Raw genomic sequence first — 22,676 nt, 5'->3', positions numbered from 1 at the left:
TTGGAGACAACTGTAGCCCTCTACAACTGGTCAAACAAATCATCAATCCTGGGGACAGGATACTTGTTCTCTATGGTTACCTTGTTCAATTCTCTGTAGTCTATGCATAGGTGTAACGAACCATCCTTTTTCTTCATGAACAATGCTGGCGCACCCCATGGTGACACACTCGGACATATGAAACCCTTGTCAAGACCAGCGAGAAAGCTGGAGAGAGCGAGAGTGGAGAGAAAAAGAGAAAGTTGGAGAGAGCGAGATTGGAGAGAGCAAGACTAGTGAGATTGCTGAAGAAAGCGAGAGTGGAGAGAGCGAGACGAGCGAGAAAGTGGGAGAGAGCGACACTGCCGAAAGTGAAGAGAGCGACACTGCCGAAAGCGGAAAGAGCGAGAGCGCCTATGCGTTTAGCCTTGCTTTGTCCGATTCGAACGTCACGCCCACGCCTCGCCTATGCATTGAGCGACCGAGAAAGCTTCTGGGCGATGTATTTGGACGCGTTGGGGTGGATTATGCATTTAAAAACCCGAATTTGAATACAAACAAAACTTGAAGACGTAAGGGAAAACGTCAATTAAAATTTAGGTGTCCGATTAAGAGAAATTCTTAAACTCTAAGAAACTGTGTTTGATGCATTTGGGAAGAACACATTGAACCAAGGTGAAGTTAGCTTATGTTGATAAAGGGAGGATTAAACATTTGGCCATGCAGCCAAGTAGGTGCTGTCAATCCCACGAGCAATTTGAACGCCTATAAATAGGGAGTTGGGATTTCATTTTCAAATCACACAAAAATCATAAATTTCGTAGAAAAAGTAGAGGGCAGTGAGGGTTTAGAGGAATGTGTCAACTTTGGATGAGGAAATCTTCCAATCTACTCGTGCATTTGGAGTGATTCCAAAGCCATCTGAAAGCTCTGGAAGTCTAGTTTTCAGAGTAGGGCTACCAGAGGAAAAGGCTTAAAGAACTGGGCTGGAGGTTAAAAAGAAGGCAGAAGGGTCAGACTGTCGGATCTGTCTGGGCCAATCTTGAAGATTTTGAGATTCCGGCCAAACCACGAGGAATTCGGAGCTGAAAGTTTAGGATAAGATTTCTAAGACATTTTAGAATTAAGTTTGTAGAAGGAAGTATTTCCAAATAGAGTTTGGAACTATGAGTAATCTAAGTTGTAAGTTGAATCTGGATTCCAGGGGTGAAAAAGGGACCCGAGGAGCTACTAGAGTGAAAAATTCCTAAGAGTTCGAGGTGAGTGGCTAAAATGTTTTCAAACTAAAACGTTTTTAAGTTGTTTTGATTACAAACGTTTTACAGAAAGCATGTTTACGAAAATAATTCTCATGCCTACTAGTTTTCTAAAGTGGTTTCCAAGCAAGTTTGAATTGTGATTTGAATGCATGCATATTGTTGAGAAACTATTTACATATGTCCCGGCTTTCTTTTCTTCCAAGAGATTCGATTTTCATATTCAGCCCATTCTCAGACTGGCAGCCTCTACGATAAGCAAGTGAATTCTGGTAGCACACTGATTTTTGAGGCCACATCAATGAAGAAGATCAACGTGTTCCCAACTTTCAATTCGTGATCATATTTTCATTGATGAGCTCAGGGGCTTGGGAAACCCGCAGGTCAACCCCCAAACCTCGCCTACACCACCGGCTTGTTGAAGAAGGGGCAGATCGCTTAGTCACCATCTACATCAGTGCCAGAGAGAGCTCTGGCTTCGCAGATTGTTGCTATCCCCCGAAGAAAATAGACGAAGAGGTTCTTCCCATTATGGAATGCAAGAAGCTCGTCTCATTCTATAATGGCGTGGTAACAAGAGAAAAGAGATTGCTTTCAGCTTTATGTATTGATTTTATCCATCATGCATTACCATCTTTAAAGCCATGTTGCATATGTGTTATACTGTACATGCTTTAAAGAGAAAAGTTGTTTATAAATAGTTTTGGTAAAATGCGATGCCGAAGTACAAGGAGAAGGCATCCACCCAACTAGATACTGAAGTACAATGAGAAGGTATCTATTGGTACAGAAGTACGTTTGAGAAGGTACCAAGCCAACAGGATACCGAAGTATGTTGGAGAAGGTATCCTAGTAGCTCGATTTGAAGTACAAGGAGAAGGTATCTGAGCAGTAGTACCTAATGTGTGAAGGTACTTAGTGTGGCCACAGGTGAATAAAGTCAGAGATTGAGCAAAAGGGTTCTCTCTGGACTAGTAGTTGGTGTTGAGATTATTCTACCAGTTATACAATACTTTGATTTGAGAAATGATTTTACTGTTTTATGTTTAAAACAGTTTTATATAATTTACGCTTGGAAAATATTTATGCTGCAAAAGTTTATATTTCAGATAAAACTATTTTCTGAAATTATGCATGAGAATTTACTATGTTTTCTCGGTCACTCACTGGGCGTAAGCTCACCCTGTTTTCAAATGTTTTTATTCCCCCCCAGGTAGCGGTCAAATCCTCTGAAGATAGCTCAGTATCTGCTCTGCCACTAAAGGACTAAAAGACTTGTAACCGTTTGCTAGTTGGTTATGGTTAATATTGTACACATATTACTATTGTTCATATAGGGACTAGGGTTTGTGGGTTTTGGGACTTGTAAATCTAATGTTGTAAATACTCTAAACATATTAAGTTTCTAAGTTAATAAATTGTGGGCCTAAAGACGTCCCGTTGCATATGAATTATAATTGGTATCAGAGTTATTCCGCAAAAGTTATTAGGCAGTAAGTGTCAGCCCAAGGGTTGGTAACTGCTGCAGTCACGCCTTTCTCTAGGCTAAGAAGGTGGTCTGGGGCGGGGTGTGACAACACTGACCACGATACTTCAGGTACCTTATTTAAACAACTTACTGGGTTTCATAGTAAAAATTACCCTGGGCAAGACCATAGTCCTGACCCCTCTAAAATCACCTTCTTGCGGGAACAGTCAATACTAGCATGGTTGGCAGCTAACCAATCCATGTCTATTATCACAAAAAAATCTCGCATGTCCAACACTATTAAAGTCACATCTATTACATGGTTCACTATTTCAATATGACATGCTTTTATCTTTTCATTTGCTAACATAATTTCTCCGGGCGAAGTAGAAATTGGTAAAATATAGTTTAAAAGCTCCAGTTTTAGTGTAGCATGCTTCACAAACACTGATGATATAAATGAATGAGACGAGCCAGAAATAAATAACACCAAGGCATAGTGTCCCAAGATTGGGAGCATACCTGTCACCATCGTGCCTGACTTATCAGTCTGCGGCCGAGTTATAATATAAACTCGACCCTGCTATTTCTGTTTATTTGAATTTTCATGAGGCATACTTGAAGGTTGACCACCTCCAATTTGAACACTAGGGAATTGATCAACTGTATAGTCCACTTGCTTGCATCTAAAACATGTCCCTGTGTCAATCAAACAATGCCCTTAGTGGTGTTTTCCACAGGATGTTCATGTAGGCCTATCCCTCTAGACCCATTTGGACTCAGAAGCCTACTGCTTAAAATTTCGTGGTGGCCTATCTAAATTCCGACTCTCCTGTGACAGCTTAGGAGCTTTAAAATCTAGCTCCTTTTCTGGCCCGAGTTGGATTCCCCTGCTAATGATTTCAAGAATGCCTCATTTGATGGGCGACCTACTAAAGCTACTGCACGGAATGCTAATGCATAGGTAGTCAGCTCAAAAGCTTGCACTATGCCATGCATTCCATCTCTTAGTCTGTTTACAAATCATTCGACCTTCTTCGCCTCTGCAGGCACTAAGTCAGGGGCAAAGCAAGAAAGCTTATCAAATTCCTCCATGGTCATAATTCTCTGCTTCAAATTCACATACTCCATGTACTTGTTGTACCTCACAGTAGCGGACAAATACTTCTCATAGAACCGTTCCTTGAATTGGTCCTAAGTTGCTTGTCCACCATTAGTTTCTATCATTCATTCTGTCGAGCATCACCAATGTCGTGCATTCTTAATGATTAAGAAGATGACACATTGAAGTTTCTGATCTTCAGGGCATTTCATATATTGGAAAATTGTCTCTACAGTGGACAACCATAACTCCCCTTTTTTTTTCGGTCCAATATTTGTTCTTGAAAGTCTTTGTTTCAGTCTCGAAACAAACTCTCCAAATTTATGACCAACCCTTCCTTCAGTGATCTTACAACGAATAGAAGTTTTTCCATTGTAAATTCGTATGAAGTTATCAACGAATTCCGGTTGGGTCCTTCAGTGGCCCATTGAATGTAGGAGGGTTTTACTTTCTAAAATCTCACAAATGCTTTTCTTCCAGACACAAGTCCTGTAAGTTCTGATTATGAGCCTGCACCTGTGTTGACTGGACTTGCGGGGGTGGTACTTGTTGTGTTTGGGTTTGTTGAGTCCAATTAGTTAGAGCTACCTACCATGCCACTATGCTGGGGACTAGTTCCTATGTCCTCCCCAACAAATATGAAGTAACAGCTCTCCCAATTCGCTTCACCATTACATCCTGTCAACTTGAGCACCAGGTAGGATCAGAGCTATCGGAACATCCTGACCTCTACTCGCTCCAACCTCATGCGCTCTTGATGTAGAAGGGTCATGAACTTGCGGATCTCGAACTTACAGGTCCTGAACTTGTGGGTTCCAAACTCCTTGTCTAACCTTTTTCTTTACCTTGAGTGGTGCCATAACCTAACGTTCACATACAGTCAGCTCATGTCAAATTCTCTACCAACAAAAACATAGCATTACACTGCAATTCAAGCAATACTCCATGCATATAATCCTAAGGACTTTTTTTTTTTTTTTTTTGGTTAAAGAACATATCTGGCGATGATGAGGAACCCGTTAATGGTCAATGGGACAACTTGGACTTACATAATAAGTCAGTTTACATAACCTAAAAACATGGACTCTGATACCAACTATAACGACTCGACTTTCTAGAAAGGAAATCGGACCGTTACTATATGCATGCATAATCCTCAAAACAACATTTTCAAAAGATATGACTAAATTCAAGATAATGAAAAAATTTATTATTATAGACCTATAAAAAAAATAAAATCTCTATTCAAAATACCTCTAACTTTAAATAAAAACAAATTAAATAAAAAAACGAATGAAATATTCAAAGAATTTAAAGATTCAATTACAAAGCTAAAACTTGCAAATATAAGAAAAACATAAGCAGAAACGCTGTCAATTCTCAAGGCCTGGTCACGAATTCTTCTTGTCATTCGCCATTCTATCATTTTCTTTACCTAAAAAAATATAGAGAAAAGAGTGAGTATAAGAATATCCAGTAAGTGACCTACCATTAGGCCCACTAGGTGTACATATAGCCTTCCTATCAAGACAAAGGTGTACATCCCGAACATAGGCATAGGTGTAGCCGTAGGTATAAGGGGTAAACCTAAAGGTATGCTTTCATAGGAAGTGATTTCAAACAAACACAATAACATAATCATAGGTGGAAATCCCATAAGGATGCTAAAACATACCAGGAGATGAACACAGTCTGATAGGAATGCTAACAACCACTATCAGTCTATGCAACATACATCGTCCAAGTTCATATCAAGCCATAACATAATATAATAACCATAGTAACATATCTCATGAGTTTTCAGAACAATCTCAACAGTCATCTATCAGTCAATCATGGTAGAACATTCCATCATAATGGAGACATACTTTCAGTGTACTTACAGTCTTAATATCTACTTGGGGTTTGAGGGGGAACCGATAGTAAATCACTTACCTTAGATTTAAGCCTAAGCAAAATAATAATCTAAAGCCCCTTTTATCCAAAGTGTGGTTAAATTTGAATTCACTTCCAAACTCCCAAACAAAAGTTCCAATCTAAGCAAATTCAATAATAATAGTTAGATCCTCAAATTCCAACATACCATATTTAAATCAAGAGTTCCAAGGCTTAACACACTTACCAAAACACGTCAAAATGCTTTTAATAATGTTGGATGGCAACTTCAAACCTCTTTGAAAACCCAAATTAATCATCCACAATCAAGATTTAACCAAAAGTTAGGCCCACTATCCATTGATAAACCAAAATCCTTAAAGAACAAGAATCGAGACTCACAAAAAGTCATCAATCGGGTCCTTGTGTTGCTAAACAATGATCCTTGATACATCAAAACTTCGATTGAAAAACTGAAACATAACGGGTAACAACAAATCATATCCAAAATTGAATGAGCAATCAAAACACTTAGGAAATCCTCAAAAACCACAATCTTACCCAAAATCTCAAGATTCCAGCGACCTCTAGTGTTGGCAGTGACAACCCACGATGGTGGCGAATAGGGCCGGGAGAGCGGTGGCGGCTGGACAAGGTGTGCGGACGGACGTACGAACTTGTAGCGTGGCTTGCGGGGCTAACTGCTATGCTCGGGCGTGAATGAGCGGTGGGCATCTGACGGACCACCTGTAGACTGCGGCGAATGACCTACGACGGGTAGAGTACAGCGGAAACTGGCGGGATGAGCGTCGTGCGTCTATTTTTCGTTGATAAAGGGGTATTTCCATGGGGAGTGAAGAAAAAAAACCAGGGTGATGCTTCGCACAGCTGAAAGTGTAAGGAGAAGAAGACCCTCTCTTTTTTTTCCTTTAGTGGCACACTTCCCAAGGTAGCCTCTATATATATTAAAATCCACTATGAGAAATCTGGCCTTTAACCACGAATTATTAGAGACTATTTCAATATCATTGTATCTTTAGTGACAAAATACAATCTTCGTCTCTAACCATACAATAATGATAAGTTGCAAACTTGCGACGACTAATCCAAATTGTCGGTATTGTTGTGCGACAAACAATTTTTACAATGACAAAGAAATATGTCACTTGATGTGACGAAAAATTGCACTTTAGTCGCAGGCGCAATTAATTAGCGGCAGTTTTGTCACAAGGACTGCCATGAAATTCTCTTTCATTGCAAGTTGCGACGAAATAGAGTTTAGTCGCAAGATTTCTTTACCCACTCTATTCTATTCACTCGAGGGTTTCACATTTTATCCATTAGTGTCCGTAGTTCGTCTGAAGTAAAGGAGTCCGCCCTTCGTCTGAAACTGAGAAGAAGCTACACAAGTTCCTTCGAAGATGTGTAGATGAAGGACCGACTTTACCTTCATCAACAACATCAGCTTCTTCTTAAACCTCACTCAAGGCAGTAAGAAATAATACAGTCAGACACTACATTTTTTTCTTGCTAATCTCTCTTAGCTTCCCCCAAATTATGATTTTAGGACTTGTTTGTATTTGGGTTTCATATTTTATTTGATTGTTAATTTATTTCCTTATCCATTTCTTTTTCCTTTGGATATTCTTCTTCCTGTCAAATGGATGTTGAAAAAAATTGAGGGCTTTATGTGGGTGTGGTTTCTCTGTGGCTTTTATCTCCTCAATACGTACTTCAACTTCTATTTTCTTAATTTTTAGTTGTTCTTTTTAAGTGGCTCTATTTTCACCATTTTCTTTTCCTTTAGGCCGATGAGCCCAAGCCTGAAGTTGGCTATATGGTTCACCTTTTTTTAGTTTAACCAAGTCTTTCGCATCTTAGAATGTATTCTAGAAATTGTGACTAGGAGGCCATTTTTTTGATAAGTGTAGATTCTTGTTTATGTGTAGATTGTTGATTTGGAGAATATTTGTATATTAAGATGTGGTTTGGATTCTGTTTATGTGGTTAAATTTTGGTTTTTGTGACTCATTATATTATTAAAGTATGATTTAGTGTGTGGTTGATTTTGATATTGTCTTCATAGTTGGACTTTATGATTACTCATTCAAATATATATATATATATTTTTTTTCTGTTCAGAGATTTTGTTTGGAGGTTGACTTTCTTCTTAACTAACCTCCTTGAACATATGTAGATTTTTACGATGTTTCTTTTAATATTCTTGCTTTTTAATTTTTTGTCAATACTTTGTAAGTGAGAGATTTGGGATGTTATCATAGGATATTTGAGTTTTTTTATGTATTTAAATTGTGATTTGGAGAATGGTTTTAAATTGTATGAGTTTAAAGTGAATTTTAGAGGCTGCTTTGTGTGTTCAAAGTGTAGATCGGAAGTTTTGTGTGATTTGGAAGTCATTAATAATCTACGATTGTGCCTACTCCGTATTCAACATTAGAAGATTAATTGATTTTGAGAATATATGTTTATTAAAGTGTGGCATGGATGGTATTTATGTGGTGGAATTTTGCTTTTGAGACTCATTGTTTGACTAAAGTGTGATTCATTGTGTGTTCACTTTTTGTTTTTGTGAACAATTTTTTTTAGAGCTTATTGTGTGTGAGTAGAATACATTTATTTTGAATTTATTTTGTGTATGGGAAGAAATTGTGTACGTAGGTTTCGGGTGGGTGTTATTATCAAGATATCTTTTTTGTGTGCTTTTTATATACGGAATAGCAAGCCAACTTTCATGTGTTTATTTTGAGTGTATTTTGTGTATTGTATAATATTTGTGTGATTAAAATGTTATTTGAAGACTATTTATATGATTGAAGTTTGTTTCGAAGCTTATTGATTGATTGAATTGTGATTTTGAATCCATTGTGTGCTTATTTTGAAGTGTGGTTTGTGTAACTAAAATGTGATTATCTCAAACATGTGATTAGTTTAATTTTGAGTCTCTTTCTATGTGATTAAAGTTTGGTTATTCTAATTCTATTGTGCAATTTGATTTAGAACATATTTTGTGATTTTTATCCTATTGAATCATTTGAACACTAGAATATTACTTTTTAGATATTGATGTGAACTTCTTCATTAGATTTTCACTCATAGATTTAGGTAAGTTCTTTTAGTATTTGATGGGGGTGGGGGTGAAACTATGACTTATGGTTGAAAGGGGATGTGGTTTCATAATTAAGTTCAAGTTGTGATGGTTGTTGTTTTGTGATTATTATATTTGTGATTTTTTTAATATTTGTTGTCATGACTTTATTTGGATTTGAAAAAGAGAAAAAATTGTCTACGTTATGATAGTGTTGCTTATGTACAGGATTAAACCGATCATTGTTGAGAGCACAAGAATAAGGATCATTGACTTTTTCATTCCTTTGCGGATGATATATATATATATTTTGTAGACATTATAGTAAGCGTTGGTTTGTTCACTTGTTTTTTTTTTATTTCGAAACTTTATACAAAAAAACCACAACATGTGTGTATATTAACTTTCAACCTTTTTATTAAAATATTGATTTTATCTTATTTTATTTGATTATTTGTATATACACTATTGATTAGAATGTGTATTAGGCTTTAAATACAAAAGATACATGATAATTTATAGAAATAAAAGTTATTAAAGCTCAAATTAGTAAAACAATGAGATAAGGTGATAGTAAATAGACAATATTATGACTGAATGCATCAAATTAAAAGCAATATCATGATCGCTAACTCTCATCGCATAAAAGCAATTAAACTGAGTTAATCGTGTATTTCTGTGCAGGAACAAGGCGATAGAGTGATCTCCTGAGTTGGCGGTCCAATGGTACTTCAAAGACGAACGTGCGATGACCTTACATAAAGGTGATGACCTAATGTGATAAAACGTGAGGGGATGTGAAGCCGATTGCAGTCAAATCAGAAATTTAGTTGGCGGCCGTTGAAGACCATACCGTCGCAAATTCATTGAACCTTCGGTGAATATTAGACGACGCAACAGGGTATGGAAATTAATGCTGTCCATCCACGCAATCATTAATGAGATGAAGAACTATTTCTGGAAGTCTATAAATACCATTCAATGCTACCAAACCAACGGAATTAATTTTTCGGAGAAGTCGAGAGACTGCCGAAACAACACGGAAGAGAGACACCAACCCACACCTAACCCTTGTGAGAGCAAGAGTTATAAATTAGAAAAGAATTGGAGTGCTAAAAGCCGTGTAAACGTCAGAGGAAGCAAGACACTGCTTACCTGGCTTAACACTTACATCATCTATTATTTTGTACTTAAGCATTTTATTTGCAAGAATGAAAATTACATTTCAATCTATGTTCATTCTTTTCACGCCATACATGTGTAGCTAAATTTGTGAATGGGTTGAGAAATACTTAGTTAGCATGACTTAAGCTATGCACTGCATGCGGTCTTCTTGTCTTATGTATGCTTCATTCATCACTTTGAGTACTTGAAAGAGTAGTCTAAAGACATAGAATCTAGGCTTGAAAGAGTCAGATTAGATCTCATAAGCAAGAGTAGAGGAGATTTAGAAATAAGTTCTATCTGTTGCATTCCCTATATATCGCATGTATCCTAGACATAGGAAATGTGTCCATATGCATTGAGAAATGTAGTGCTTAATATTTGTGTATAGCATGATCGCATGACTTATAGAATATCTTAAGAAATGTTAGCAAAACCTCTTCTCAACCCTTTATTGCATATTTGTTACAACACCACTCTCTATTGCTTTTCATTTAATTCCATCGCCTTAAGAAATCAAAGTCAATCACCATCCAACTTCTTAAACTTAAAATAGCAATAAGATCAGAGATAGAGTTTGTCGCATATCTGTCCAAGTAATCCCTACGTTCGACCCTGACTTACAGGACCCTAAGAAGGCTTATACTTGGGCTTTGTTAGGAAAACTTGCATAATCATTACATCCACACCCCCTTTCATCACATGATAAATCACCGCATCAATACAAAATATGTACAAAACTTCATTATCAGAGATTAGGTTTAATTAATGAATAATGTTTTTTTCTAAAAAAAAAACAATCTTTGGAACTAAGTACATCTCCGTCGCTTGGAAAATTGTTTTCCTCACAAACAAACTACAAATACACATATATCTTTATATTTTTTTTCTTAATTTCTTTTCTATCCCACCAATCTCCTTTTTTACTTTTCAAAGTCCATATTCAATTTAAACCTCCAAAATCTTTTAAAGAAATTATTTTAAATAGAAAAATCCAAAAAATATTTACAAGTTCTAAAAGTACACATTTTTGGAACTTTTTACTATAAATTGTAAATATTTTTAAATATTTTTTTATATTTAAAAAGATCAAATCTTTTATTAAATAAGTCTTTCCAAATCTTCTTCAAATAAATTTCATTCCACTAATTGAATTAAAAATTACTTAAATTAAACTCAATCTTTTCAAAGTAAAATAATTGGGCCTTAAAGATTCAACATACGCCCCAAATAATTAAAGATAATTAAATTAAAATTTACCTCAAAAGTTAGGGATAGTGCAAACATTGTATTGTAATACTTGAAAAACATAACAAGCAAAAGAAGGAAAAAAAAATAAAAGGGTCACTTGGTGGAAATCCCTTTTCTTTATTTGGCTAACTTTCTTTTCTTAGAAATACTTTTTAAGGCTTTCCAAAGATAAAAGCCTCTTATTTATTTTAGTGCATATGAAGACCTTGACCTATCGATTCTTTGTAAAATATGGCACTGTTTTCTTTAGGACTCCGACTTGTTATGAGAATGGGTACCATTTAGCTTAACTGACATAGTGTTTATATTATCTACCTTAAAGTCAGATATTCGATTCTCCATTCTACATATTGTCAAAAAAAAAAAAAAAAGTTTCAAGATTGATGGATGGTCTGGTTGAGTTAATTCTTTGATAGCGTGTTCGCTACATGAGTCTCATTCTCAATGGTAAAGATTTCTTTTTGAAATTGTATACAATTAGATTGTATTGAGTGATGTTCCTTTAAATGAGTGATTTATCTTTTTCATACTAAAATTGTTTGTATCTTGTTCTTGATTATCTATTATTTGTATTCACTTTATTTCCTATTAAGTTTATATAAGAAGATATGATTGGTCCTTATCAGAATAAGATTGTGACAAATTAAATAGTATCAAAAGAGATATTTAAATTTGACAATCCATGTTGTTAGCTCTCCTCCTATGCAGCTACAACTACCCTTGCTAATTTTCTTTCAAATAATAATAATAACAAAAATCCAATGGGCTGGCCTTCCAAGTAAAAAGCCCATCAATTTAAACTCATCACATTTCATCTTCCATGCATTTCAAATTGATCAAAGTATTCATTACAAGTTTAATTCTAAATAGTTCTCTCAATTCATTGGTTGATTAAGAAAATGTGCGACTCAAATCATAACACATACTTTAGCGCCACATCATAGAAGTTAATTGAAGTATATTATTGCAAATGCAATTTAAAAATGTAAAATACATTCGATACTATGTTGTATGTCTTTCATAACAATATTCAACCAGCAATATTTGTTTTTTTATATCAAAATCTATTTTATATATTCTATCAGTTGATTCAAAAAAATAAATAAATAATGGACTTAATTTCTTACCTACTACATGTTGGGAATGCAATCAAAGTCTCACATTCATTAGATAGGGAGAGAATCATAAGTATATAAGTGATTACAGTTATCCTCATTGGTATGAGGCCTTTTGAGGTGAAACAAAAGCAAAGTTATAAGAGTTTACGCCCAAAGTGGACAATATCTTACCATAGAAGGAAAAGTTTGTTGGGGTTTTTGCAAAATATTATAAGTGCAGTTGTCCCACATAAAAAAGATAAAAGTCATGTGCCAAGCTGGCAGCATTGTCTGAACTTCCACATCATAAAGGAATTCTTGAAACAGGCTGCGGTGTTTGAGAATAGCGTGAATTGTTCACTTTCTTCTTTTGCTAGGAAAAGAAGCAAATATGTCAAGCTTTATGAGTTTAGTAAAGTTTGACATAGAGAAATTTGATGGAATGATCAACATCGGCTTGTGGCAAGTGCACGACAAGGATGTGTTGATACAAGTTGGGTTACACAAGGCCTTGAAGGGAAGACCAGATAGTGGTATCTTCTAAAGAGTTAAGCGGTGATGGTGGTCCAAGAGAGTCAAGTGGTTGTTCCAGTAAAGGTTCTAAGACATCCGGCATAAGTGATGAAGATTGGGAGGAGATGGATTTGAGAGTTGCAATGCAATCAGGCTAAATTTGTCTAAGAATGTTCTTACAAATGCGCATAGAATTTCAACAGCTAAAGAACTTTGGGAGAAGCTTGAATCAATGTATCAGGCAAAAAGCATCTCAAATTGGTTGCTCAGGACTGTCATATTCAATGTTTGTTCAATTATCTTTTACTGAAGGAGCAGTTTCACACGTTGTGAATGGTAAAAGGTACAAAAATATCAGATCATCTGGTTATTTTCAATGGCATTGTTCCTAAGCTAGAGATGTTAAGAGTGAAAATAAAAGATGAGAATATAAGGCACTCCAACTCATTTGGTCACTTCCTCCTTTTTATGAACACGTGAAACCAATCTTGATGTATGAGAAGGAAACTTTAGTGTTTGCTGAGGTTGGTAGTAAACTTTTGTCTGAGGAAAGAATATTGAATAGTGAATGACGTACTTCACAAGAGGATTCGGTACTAGTAGCCAACAAATGGAAGAAGAAGAAAGAGTTTGTGCATGAAAAGGTTTGCTGGGAATGTGGACAATCTGGACACATGAAAAAGGATTGTCCTGACAAAGCAGGTTCGTCAAAAAGCTCTGATTTGGATGTTAATGTTGTCTCCGTCATCAGGAAGATGACAATCTCTTCCTTTGAAGCAAGGCAATATTCATCCTCATGATATGTCTGCTTTACCATGATAGAGAAAATGATGTTAATGGTTCCACAGTTTACACACAGACATTGACTTGGCGGATATGCAAAGTGTGTGGTGGAAGTTGTGTCGATGGCTGAAGGACTTCCAGATAAGCCAAGTAGGTGGAAGTTGCACCATAAATATCAGCATGGTTATTATCGTGTGACGAAAAAGAAGAATCTTGAGAGGTGGTATTCCAAGTGGTCTACTTTTTATAATGAAGTTGGTTATAATTCTATGAGATGAGAATTATGATTGTCAGTGAAGACAATGGATGTTGCAAAAGCTGTGGATTCTTCAAATATCTTGCCAAGGTAGAGTTTGTTGAATTTTTGGCAAAATATTAGAAGTTCAGTTATTCCACATCAAGAAGATTTAGGAAAGTCATGGGCTTGTCCTACATTGAAAAGGTTTAAGAAAGTTATGAGCTTGTCCTACATTAAAGAGGTTTAGGAAAGTCATGATCTCCAAACCTATAAAAAGAGTCCATGCTTTTAGTTTTTCATTTGTCTCAGTTAGAGACACTTTAAGCTTAGTGTTTAACTCTAATTAAATTCTTTTTGCATTCTCTAGTTTAAGAGTGAGAAAAAAGGTGTGAGTAGTCAAAAGTTTTGAGAGAGTGCTCTTCTTGTAATTGGGATCAAGGGAGAGAATTGTTTTACGTGATTGTAATAAATTTTCACACAGTGGATTTCTTTTTGATAGGTTGTGGTTTTTCTCCAAGTTGAGAGTTTTTCACGTAAATTCTTGTATTTCTAATTTTATTGCTTTCTTTTAATTTCTCTGTTATTTTCTGCTTATTCTTGCAGTAGAAGTGGAAGGTTTTCCCCACACTATAATGGTGAAATTGAAATAGAAAACAAAAATTCTTGAAAAAATGGTTCAAATGCAATGTTAGGAAAAACCATTTCTCAAAAATCCTTAAAGCATTTTTATTCGTTGTGCAATGTAGAAATGCAAAGCGTTAACAAATTTAGTTCTTGAACTTTTATATTGATGACTAATAGATCTCTAAAATTTTAGAAAAATATGTAATATGTTCTTAAATATGACATCTAATTAGCTCTATAAACTTTAAAATATCAAATAAGTCCATATTTTTAATTTTGTATCTAACCGGTTTCTGAACATTTTCAATATTTTTAATTAAAAGAAGTAATAAATTTGTATTTTGTATGATCAATAAATCAATAAAATTTCAATTTTGTGTCCTATATATTTGTGGATTATATAAATTTAAATTTTAATGTCAATGACCTATTTAATCTAAAAATTAAAATTTCAAAGACCAAACGTATAATTTAATCGTAAAAAAATTGCATATAACAGTTGTCAAAGTCAAACTTGACAATGATTAGTAACATGGTTTCCACTTTATTGAAAAGTCAAGATTTAACCACTGAACCAAAAATTTCTATAGCAATATTTTTGCTAATATATATACATATATACATTCTTTGATTTTGAGCAAAAAGATAAATTAAATTAAAACATGTGTTACAGTAAGAGCGACATGGTTTTGACTAACAGAATATTAACATGACATGTTTCTTCTTTTGTGTTGACTTATAAGAGTGAAAATAGTGGATTTGAAAAATTAACCATTTTGATCTAAATGAATTGAATCCAACATGTCCATTTCTTTGGTGCCAACTTTTTTTTTTCTCTTTCTTTTTGAGATGAGATTCAAAGTTGACTGCTCAAGAGATTCAATGATTTTTCTAAGAAAACACTCATTTTTACTTGCAACATTCAAAAGATTCAAAATAATAACAATAATAAGGAAAAGATAAGTTTTTGATCCATGAATTTAGTTTCTACCTGGTCTATAAATTTTAGAATGTTACATTCTTAATTTCTAAGTTTTAGATTTGATTTCAATTTAGTCTTTAGATTTCGAAATATTACAATTTTATTTTAAAGATTTGAGTTTTGTTTGAATTTGGGTCCCTAGAATTCAAGATTTACAATTTTAAACTGAAAACTTCGAAGCTAAAAATATAAATCTCGAAACTCAAAATTTGATGACTAATTTAATAGTTTGAAACCTAGTTAACAATAGAAACTAGACTTAGGCTTAGATTGGGATTCTTGTAGTTTTCAAAATAATTACTGGTAGCAGTATTTTTGAGAAAAGTTAGCGATGACATGAAGTTAAAATAGTGTTTGATAAATTTAATTTTAAACTTGAAAAAACATATTAAGATGTTTGTTAAAATTATTATGATTTAGATATAATGACTTAAGAAGACATTATTTCAATTATATATTGATATTTTATATCAAACTTTTAAAATTTTATGTAATTTAAATTGAAAATAAGCTTTATTTCAATCTAAATTATTTGACAAAAGTTTAACAAAAAAATTGTTAATAAGAATTGGGTTTAGATCTTATTTTGATTCTTGAACTTTGAATCTTGTTTTATTTTGATCCCTAAACTTTAAAAAATGACCGTATTAGTCCATGAATTTTAAAAAAATATTTACTTCTGCCTCTATTATTAAGATTTTATTAACTCTTTGATGAAATTGCACCTAGCATGTGTTGAGCAAAATGAAAGTGAAATAAAATGGCAACAATGAATGCTCCAAAATATTGAAGGACCAAAATCTTGAACGCCAAATGACTTTTGAGTTCTTCTATAGAAAATCGCTTTACCACCTAATTTAAAATTGGAACCCTAGATTTTTTAGCATGGCTAACCTATTTGACAACATAAGCATCTAAAAATACAAAGTCATCTCATCATTTTTTTTTAAGAGTTAACATAATCTTAATAATAGGAACCAAACTAAGTACTTTTTAAAAGTTCTGTGACTATAATAAACATTTTTAAAAGTTTAGGAACCAAAATAGAATAAGATTTAAAGTTAAGGGACCAAAATAGGATTTAAACATAAAAGTTGAAAAGCAAATAGATCTGAAAGGAAGAATATTATATTTGTAATTTTTTAAAAGATTAGTGAGAGGATACAAATTTTTAGGGAAGCTGAATTCAAAAGCTAATGTGAGGGTGATTTTGAAAATAAGAACAATTTGAAAAGTAATTTTAGATAAATTAATAAAGGTTTAAATCCTACTTTGGTCCCTTAACTTTGAAGTTTGTTCTATTTTGATCTTTAAACTTTTAAAAACATCTATTCTGGTTCTTGAACTTTTAAAAGTGCTTACTTTAGTCACTGCTATTAAAATTTTGTTAACTCTTAAACAAAATAATGAGATAACTTTTATGTTTACATTACTAGGTTGCCAAATAAGTTAGTAATGCTAAAAAAAATAGAGTTTCAATTTTGAATTAGGTGGTAAAACGATTTTCTATAGAACTCAACAGTCATTTTACATTCAAGATTTTGGCCATTCATATTTTGGCACGTTGGTTTTTGGCATTTTACTTCACTTTCATTTTACTCAACATATGCTAGATGCAATTTCATCAAAGAGTTAACAAAATCTTGATAACAGAGACGAAAACAAACACTTTTTAAAAGTTAAGGAACTAAAATGGTTATTTTAGAAAGTTTAGGGACCAACATAGAAGAAAGTTCAAAATTCAAGAACCAAAATAGAATTTAAATCATTAATAAATAATCAGATTTACCAGACGACCTAACAGTTAGAAGTCTCCCACAATCGTTCTATATTCTCACAAACGCAATTTCAAACGAGACGTCATAACTGTCAATATAGCTTTCATTTTTACTTTAAAATAAATTATGAATTAAAAATAACATACATGTTCAACTTTAATACCTTCGTTGGTGCTAGTTTCAATGATAGTTGATGGTTAAAAAACGTCAAATAATATATTGATGGCTAATAAGTATCAACCAATATCTTATTATTGGCGGTTAAAAAGTGTCAACAAAATGTGTAAAATTGATGGATAAAAAATGGCACCATTACCCTAAGTTGACAGTGAAAAAATATCAACAAATAATGTATAATTGACGATTTGTGAAACAACTGACGGATAAAAAAACCATTAACATTACCAAAGTAGACAACTAAAAAGTGTTCATAGAGAGTATAATTGATGATTTTTTGATAGCTATAAAACATCAGCATTACATTTGCTGACGTCAAACTTTTTTTATAATTGATGTTTTTTTTAGATGTAAATAAAGGTCAAATATGTAGTGGTGAAAATTATTATATTTTAACTATGTGAGCTTAAAAATAATTTAAAAAATTTTCCAATTAGCCATAAAAAAAAATTAATAAAAGGACAAAACAATATGAACCCCTAAAGACCAAAAAGAGATTATCCCAAACTTTCGAGACTAAATTATAAAGTTGACCTACATGTAATCTACATCAAATCTTAGGAATGCAAAGTATAGTTTTCATTTTCCTCTTAGAAATCCCTTGGTTTTTTAAACAATAGACTATAGGATTGCATTTTTATGCTTTGCCTTTTTTTTAGGGGAAAAAAAATTACCATAAAATAATAGCCCCTTAACTTTTGGTGATGAATTTTTTTTTTTTTTTCTTTGTTTGGTGTGTGAACTAAAATTAGATTCCATCATTCTCGATCCCTATGCAAGAAGTAAAAAATTTTTAAATTTACATTTTTTGACAAAAGATTTACCTAGTGATTTTGATTGCTTGATATTCTAATTAAAAAAATTACTCATTTACTTTAATCAAAATGAAGATGTGACATATTTCCAAATTACTTTTACTCGAAGTCAATTTGGAGTAGCAAATTATAAAAATTTAATGGTATAATTTCTAAGTTGGCTTATTAAGACATGAACCTAAATCTATATGGATGAAAATTATAAAAATTGCCCTTCTATTTTATGTGTTGTTTCATGTCCCCTTTTAAACTTCCAATTTTTTTTTTTTGATTGAAATAAATATGAAGAGGTATGAGAATTTAAATATCTAACCTCAAGAGAGGGATATATAATATTTACTATTGAGCTATGATCATGTCGACATATTTAAACTTTCAATTTGAGTAATTATAAATTCGAAAAATAATAAAATAAGTAAACATTTAGATGTACTTTAGAGTCTAGTCATTAAAATCTAGAATGATTTATATATTTTTTAAAATTGCAACCAGTGAAATTATATGAAACTGTATTAATAATAATTTCTCGAGTTTGAAAAAAAAATGAAGACTCCAAATTAACCATTCCAAAGATCACATACATGTTTTTTTTAGTTCATGAAGACTCTAGGTTTTTCTTTTCTTTAGAATTTTACCCTTATCATTAATAATGATGGATCAAGAAAATCTAATCCATGCAAAAATATAGGTGGGCTACTTTTGTAATTTGCATAACTTTTTTTTAATAGTAGTACAATGAAAAGAGTCCATTTTAGGGGTGATCTTAAAAAGGGAATGCAAAAAATGAGGAATGTGAGGATTAATGTGAAAAGAATAATAACTATGAGGGTGAAAAGAAAAAGGTTAAGAGTTGGTTTGATTGGGGAACATAAAAAAACAAAAAAGTATTGAATATTTTAATCCCAAAAAAAGATAATTTTAACACGTGCGAGATATGAGAGGTCCTCCTCACCTTTTTTGCGCAAAAAATGGTACGTTTTGTTTGGACCCTTGGTGTTTAATACTTCAAATTGATTAATTAAACTGGCGAAAAATTCCCTTTTAGTCCCTTGATTTTTTAAAAATAGGTACGCTTGGTTCATTAAATTTTCAAAACATAAATTTATTATTCTTTGAATTTTTAAAAATGGATGTGTTATCTAGTTTATAACAATTTCATTTTTTTATTTTTGATTTTTGAAAATTAAGTTTATTTACTCTTCATCTCTTACAATGATTTGCATCTTTCTTAAATACAATAGTTGAATTTTTAATCAATTTTTTTTATAAAAAATAAATTTTTAAAAGCTAATTTTTTTAGTTTTTCAAATTTAGTTTGATTTTTCAAATCATTGGTAAAAAGTTAAATAAAAAAGAAAGAAATTTGGAGATGGAGTAATGTCTATAAGCTTAACTTCAAAAAATAAAGGAACAAAAAATAATGAAATAGTTACAAAACGAGGCTTAAATTTTTAAAATATACATTTTTAGTACTAAATTTGTAAGACTAGGTTTAAAAGGTCTATAAAATAAATTTAAACAATTATATGCCATTTTAAATTGAAAATAATATAAAAGTAATTTTAGAAGGGAGAGATGATTTTTTTAGAAATATTTTTTAATTAAAAATGTCTGATAATTATTTAAAATAGTACAAAATCAATTCAAGACTCATTTAAACATATTATAAAAGATTCCGAGACTAAAAAATTTTATTTCATAAACTCAATGACTAAATATACTTATTCTTAAATATTCAAGATCAAAAAAGTATATTTTGAAAACTTAAAGATCAAATATACATATTATTCTAAATTTAAAGAACTAAAAATGTATTTTTTTTCTTTAAAGCTAAATGGTAAATTTTGTCCAATAAAATTTAATCTTTGTGGTCTGAGTTTCAAATTTTAGTTTAGAAATTAAAATTTCCATCTTCAAGAGTTTAGTCACATCTCACAAATCCTCATATAATATAATATGAGGAGCCAAAATTTATATTCTATAAATATGATTAAAATTTTAATAACTCCTCTATGTGGTGAAAAAAATAAATAGGATGTATATCAATAAATAAAAAGAAAAAAAAAAACCACCATGATCAATTGACCTACAAAGAAAATAAAAATTTCACACAAGATAAAACAATGTAACTTGAACAATTACAAATTAAAACAACAACAATAACATAATAATATATCAACTAGTAAAGTTGTTTTTGATGTTCTTTCATAGAGTAAAAATAATTTATGCTTTCTCAAAAAAAAAAAATTGAAAGACATAATTTTTTTTACATTATATACATTTGAGTAAGTTATAAGAAACTCACATTTTTATTTTACCTTTCAATTGTTGTTTGTTTAATTGCCAATCTATGGACTAATAGTGCTTTAGCTTGAATTGTTGTTGTTTGTTTAATCCCATGCTTCCACTTTTTTTAAAATTAAAAAAAAAAAATCATTTTTTCATCAATTTTTTATTAGATGTAACAAGAGCTGTAAAATAGATAGGTGCAATTCGACTACACCACCCGACTACACCTAAATATTTTCCAATTACCAATTGCATTGTTTGTCTTTCACTATCATGAAATAGAGAAAAATTAATACAATACAATAAGAAAAATTTCACTCCACTCATTCTTTAGTAATGACACTAGTGATACAAAAATTAGGGTGGATAAAAGAAACTAGGCATATGTGAGTGGCTATAAGTTGAATTCAAGACAAATTCATGTATAAAAATAAGGGTAATTATTTTAAATGGTAAAATTGATAAAAATATTTTTAAATATAATAAAATATCACTATTTATTAGTGATAGACAACAATAGATATTGATAGAAATATACCATTTAGAGATGAAAAAAATTCGTCTCTAAAGAAAAAATTCATTGCAAAAACCTATTTCGACTAAAAATATTAGTTGCAACCAATTTTAGCTAAATGTTAGTCGGAGAAAGGTTTTTGCATCGTTTATTTGTAAAACGTCGTAATAAGCGATGATTAGAGAAACGTCGCCCGTTATCGCTATATAATGCAACTTAGTTAAATAGTTGCAACATGCGACTTTCTTCGTTGGTCGCAACATGCGACTTTCTTCGTTGGTCACATCATGTGACTTACCGTATTCATCGCATTATGCGACTTTCTGTCGTAACGTTTCTGTTTCGTTGCATCATACGATTTTTTTGGTCGAAATATGCGACTTTTTTAATTTGTCGCAAGACGCGATGTTTATTTTGTAGTCCCAATGTGCGATGAAATTGTTCATTTGTTGCATATTACAATGCTTGTTTGTTTGTTTATTTGTTTTCGACACATTAATCTTGCGATGTTATAATTATCGTCGAAATATTTAATAATCTTTCCAAAAATATTATTCATTTCAAACATTATCCCTATTGCAAACATCACATGCAATATTAGTTAAATCATGAAATTGTGCCTGATATCATACCAATTGAGATTAAAAATGTGCAACATCTTCCATATCATAATACTACATGTCTATAGAATCTTTAATATCTACTACAACAAAAAGAAATAATTTTCAACAAAGTTTGAATAATAATACATACCAACAAGTTCATGATTTAGTTCAGAATATACAAAACTAAATGGATTCTTCTAGGAATTGTGAATATTTATCACCAAATTCCAGTTTAGTCCTCCACACATAAATATACACATATCAAACTATTTTCAAATATAATGAAGTTATATGATTATCATGAATGACCATGAAAAGAGATAGTCAATAAGACAAATAAGAGAACAAACGATAGTGCAATGAGAACAAATATAGGAAGAACCATATACAGAAAGTCATTCAGTGGTGTTTTGCAATCATAACATAACTATAGAACTCTTTTGCTATCACTAACAATAAATGATCAAGTAACAACATAAGTAACACAAATACTCAACCTTACATAATGAAAGGACCTAATCAATTTAAACTCATCAAATCCTAATATAACTATACACATTCTCAACCCCCTCCACATTTCAAACGGTAAACACAACTATTCAGAACTACACCACAAGCAAGAATCACTATACAGATGTTGACACTAATTTGACTAATGTGAAAATAAGTTGAAACTAATAAAATTACCTTGTTGAGAGATGAACTTCCACTGGTGAATCTTTCTAGGATTTCATTCATTTTCCTAAATCTTTGGTCATACTCTTTACATTGATTTCGTAACTCTTCTTTCACATTGGCTCTATTTCTTTCATTCTCACGACGTTCTTTCTCCATAAGTTCTTGTGTCATTGCAAGGCATGCCTTCAGTGATTGGACATATTCTTTTGAATACAGTTCTTTTTGAGATCGTGGTGGTTTTGGTCCATAACTCATGCCTTTAACATATGGAGGTTTGCTCCCTAAAACAATCACCATAATTTTTTCATCGCTCATTGGCGTACTTGTATTTTATTGCTCTAACTTTAATGCCACCACTTTTTCCTATACACGATTCAAAACA

General features: G+C 32.2%; 1 long non-coding RNA gene across 1 annotated transcript; it reads right to left on the bottom strand.

Moving 5' to 3' along the window:
• Positions 1-4,992: 4,992 nt before the first annotated feature.
• LOC120090279 (uncharacterized) lies at positions 4,993-6,724 on the bottom strand. The gene is made up of 4 exons (XR_016524659.1): positions 6,242-6,724; positions 6,083-6,153; positions 5,928-5,977; positions 4,993-5,841 (listed from the first exon to the last, which is right to left on the bottom strand). It is a non-coding gene; the product is annotated as an uncharacterized LOC120090279 (long non-coding RNA).
• Positions 6,725-22,676: the final 15,952 nt, after the last annotated feature.

Source organism: Benincasa hispida, chromosome 11, assembly GCF_027475165.1.
Source record: "Benincasa hispida cultivar pf3 chromosome 11, pf3_genome.v1.1, whole genome shotgun sequence".
Taxonomy (NCBI): Eukaryota; Viridiplantae; Streptophyta; class Magnoliopsida; order Cucurbitales; family Cucurbitaceae; genus Benincasa; species Benincasa hispida.
Note: the sequence above shows the minus strand (reverse complement) of the source record. Positions and strands in the feature narration are given on the sequence as shown.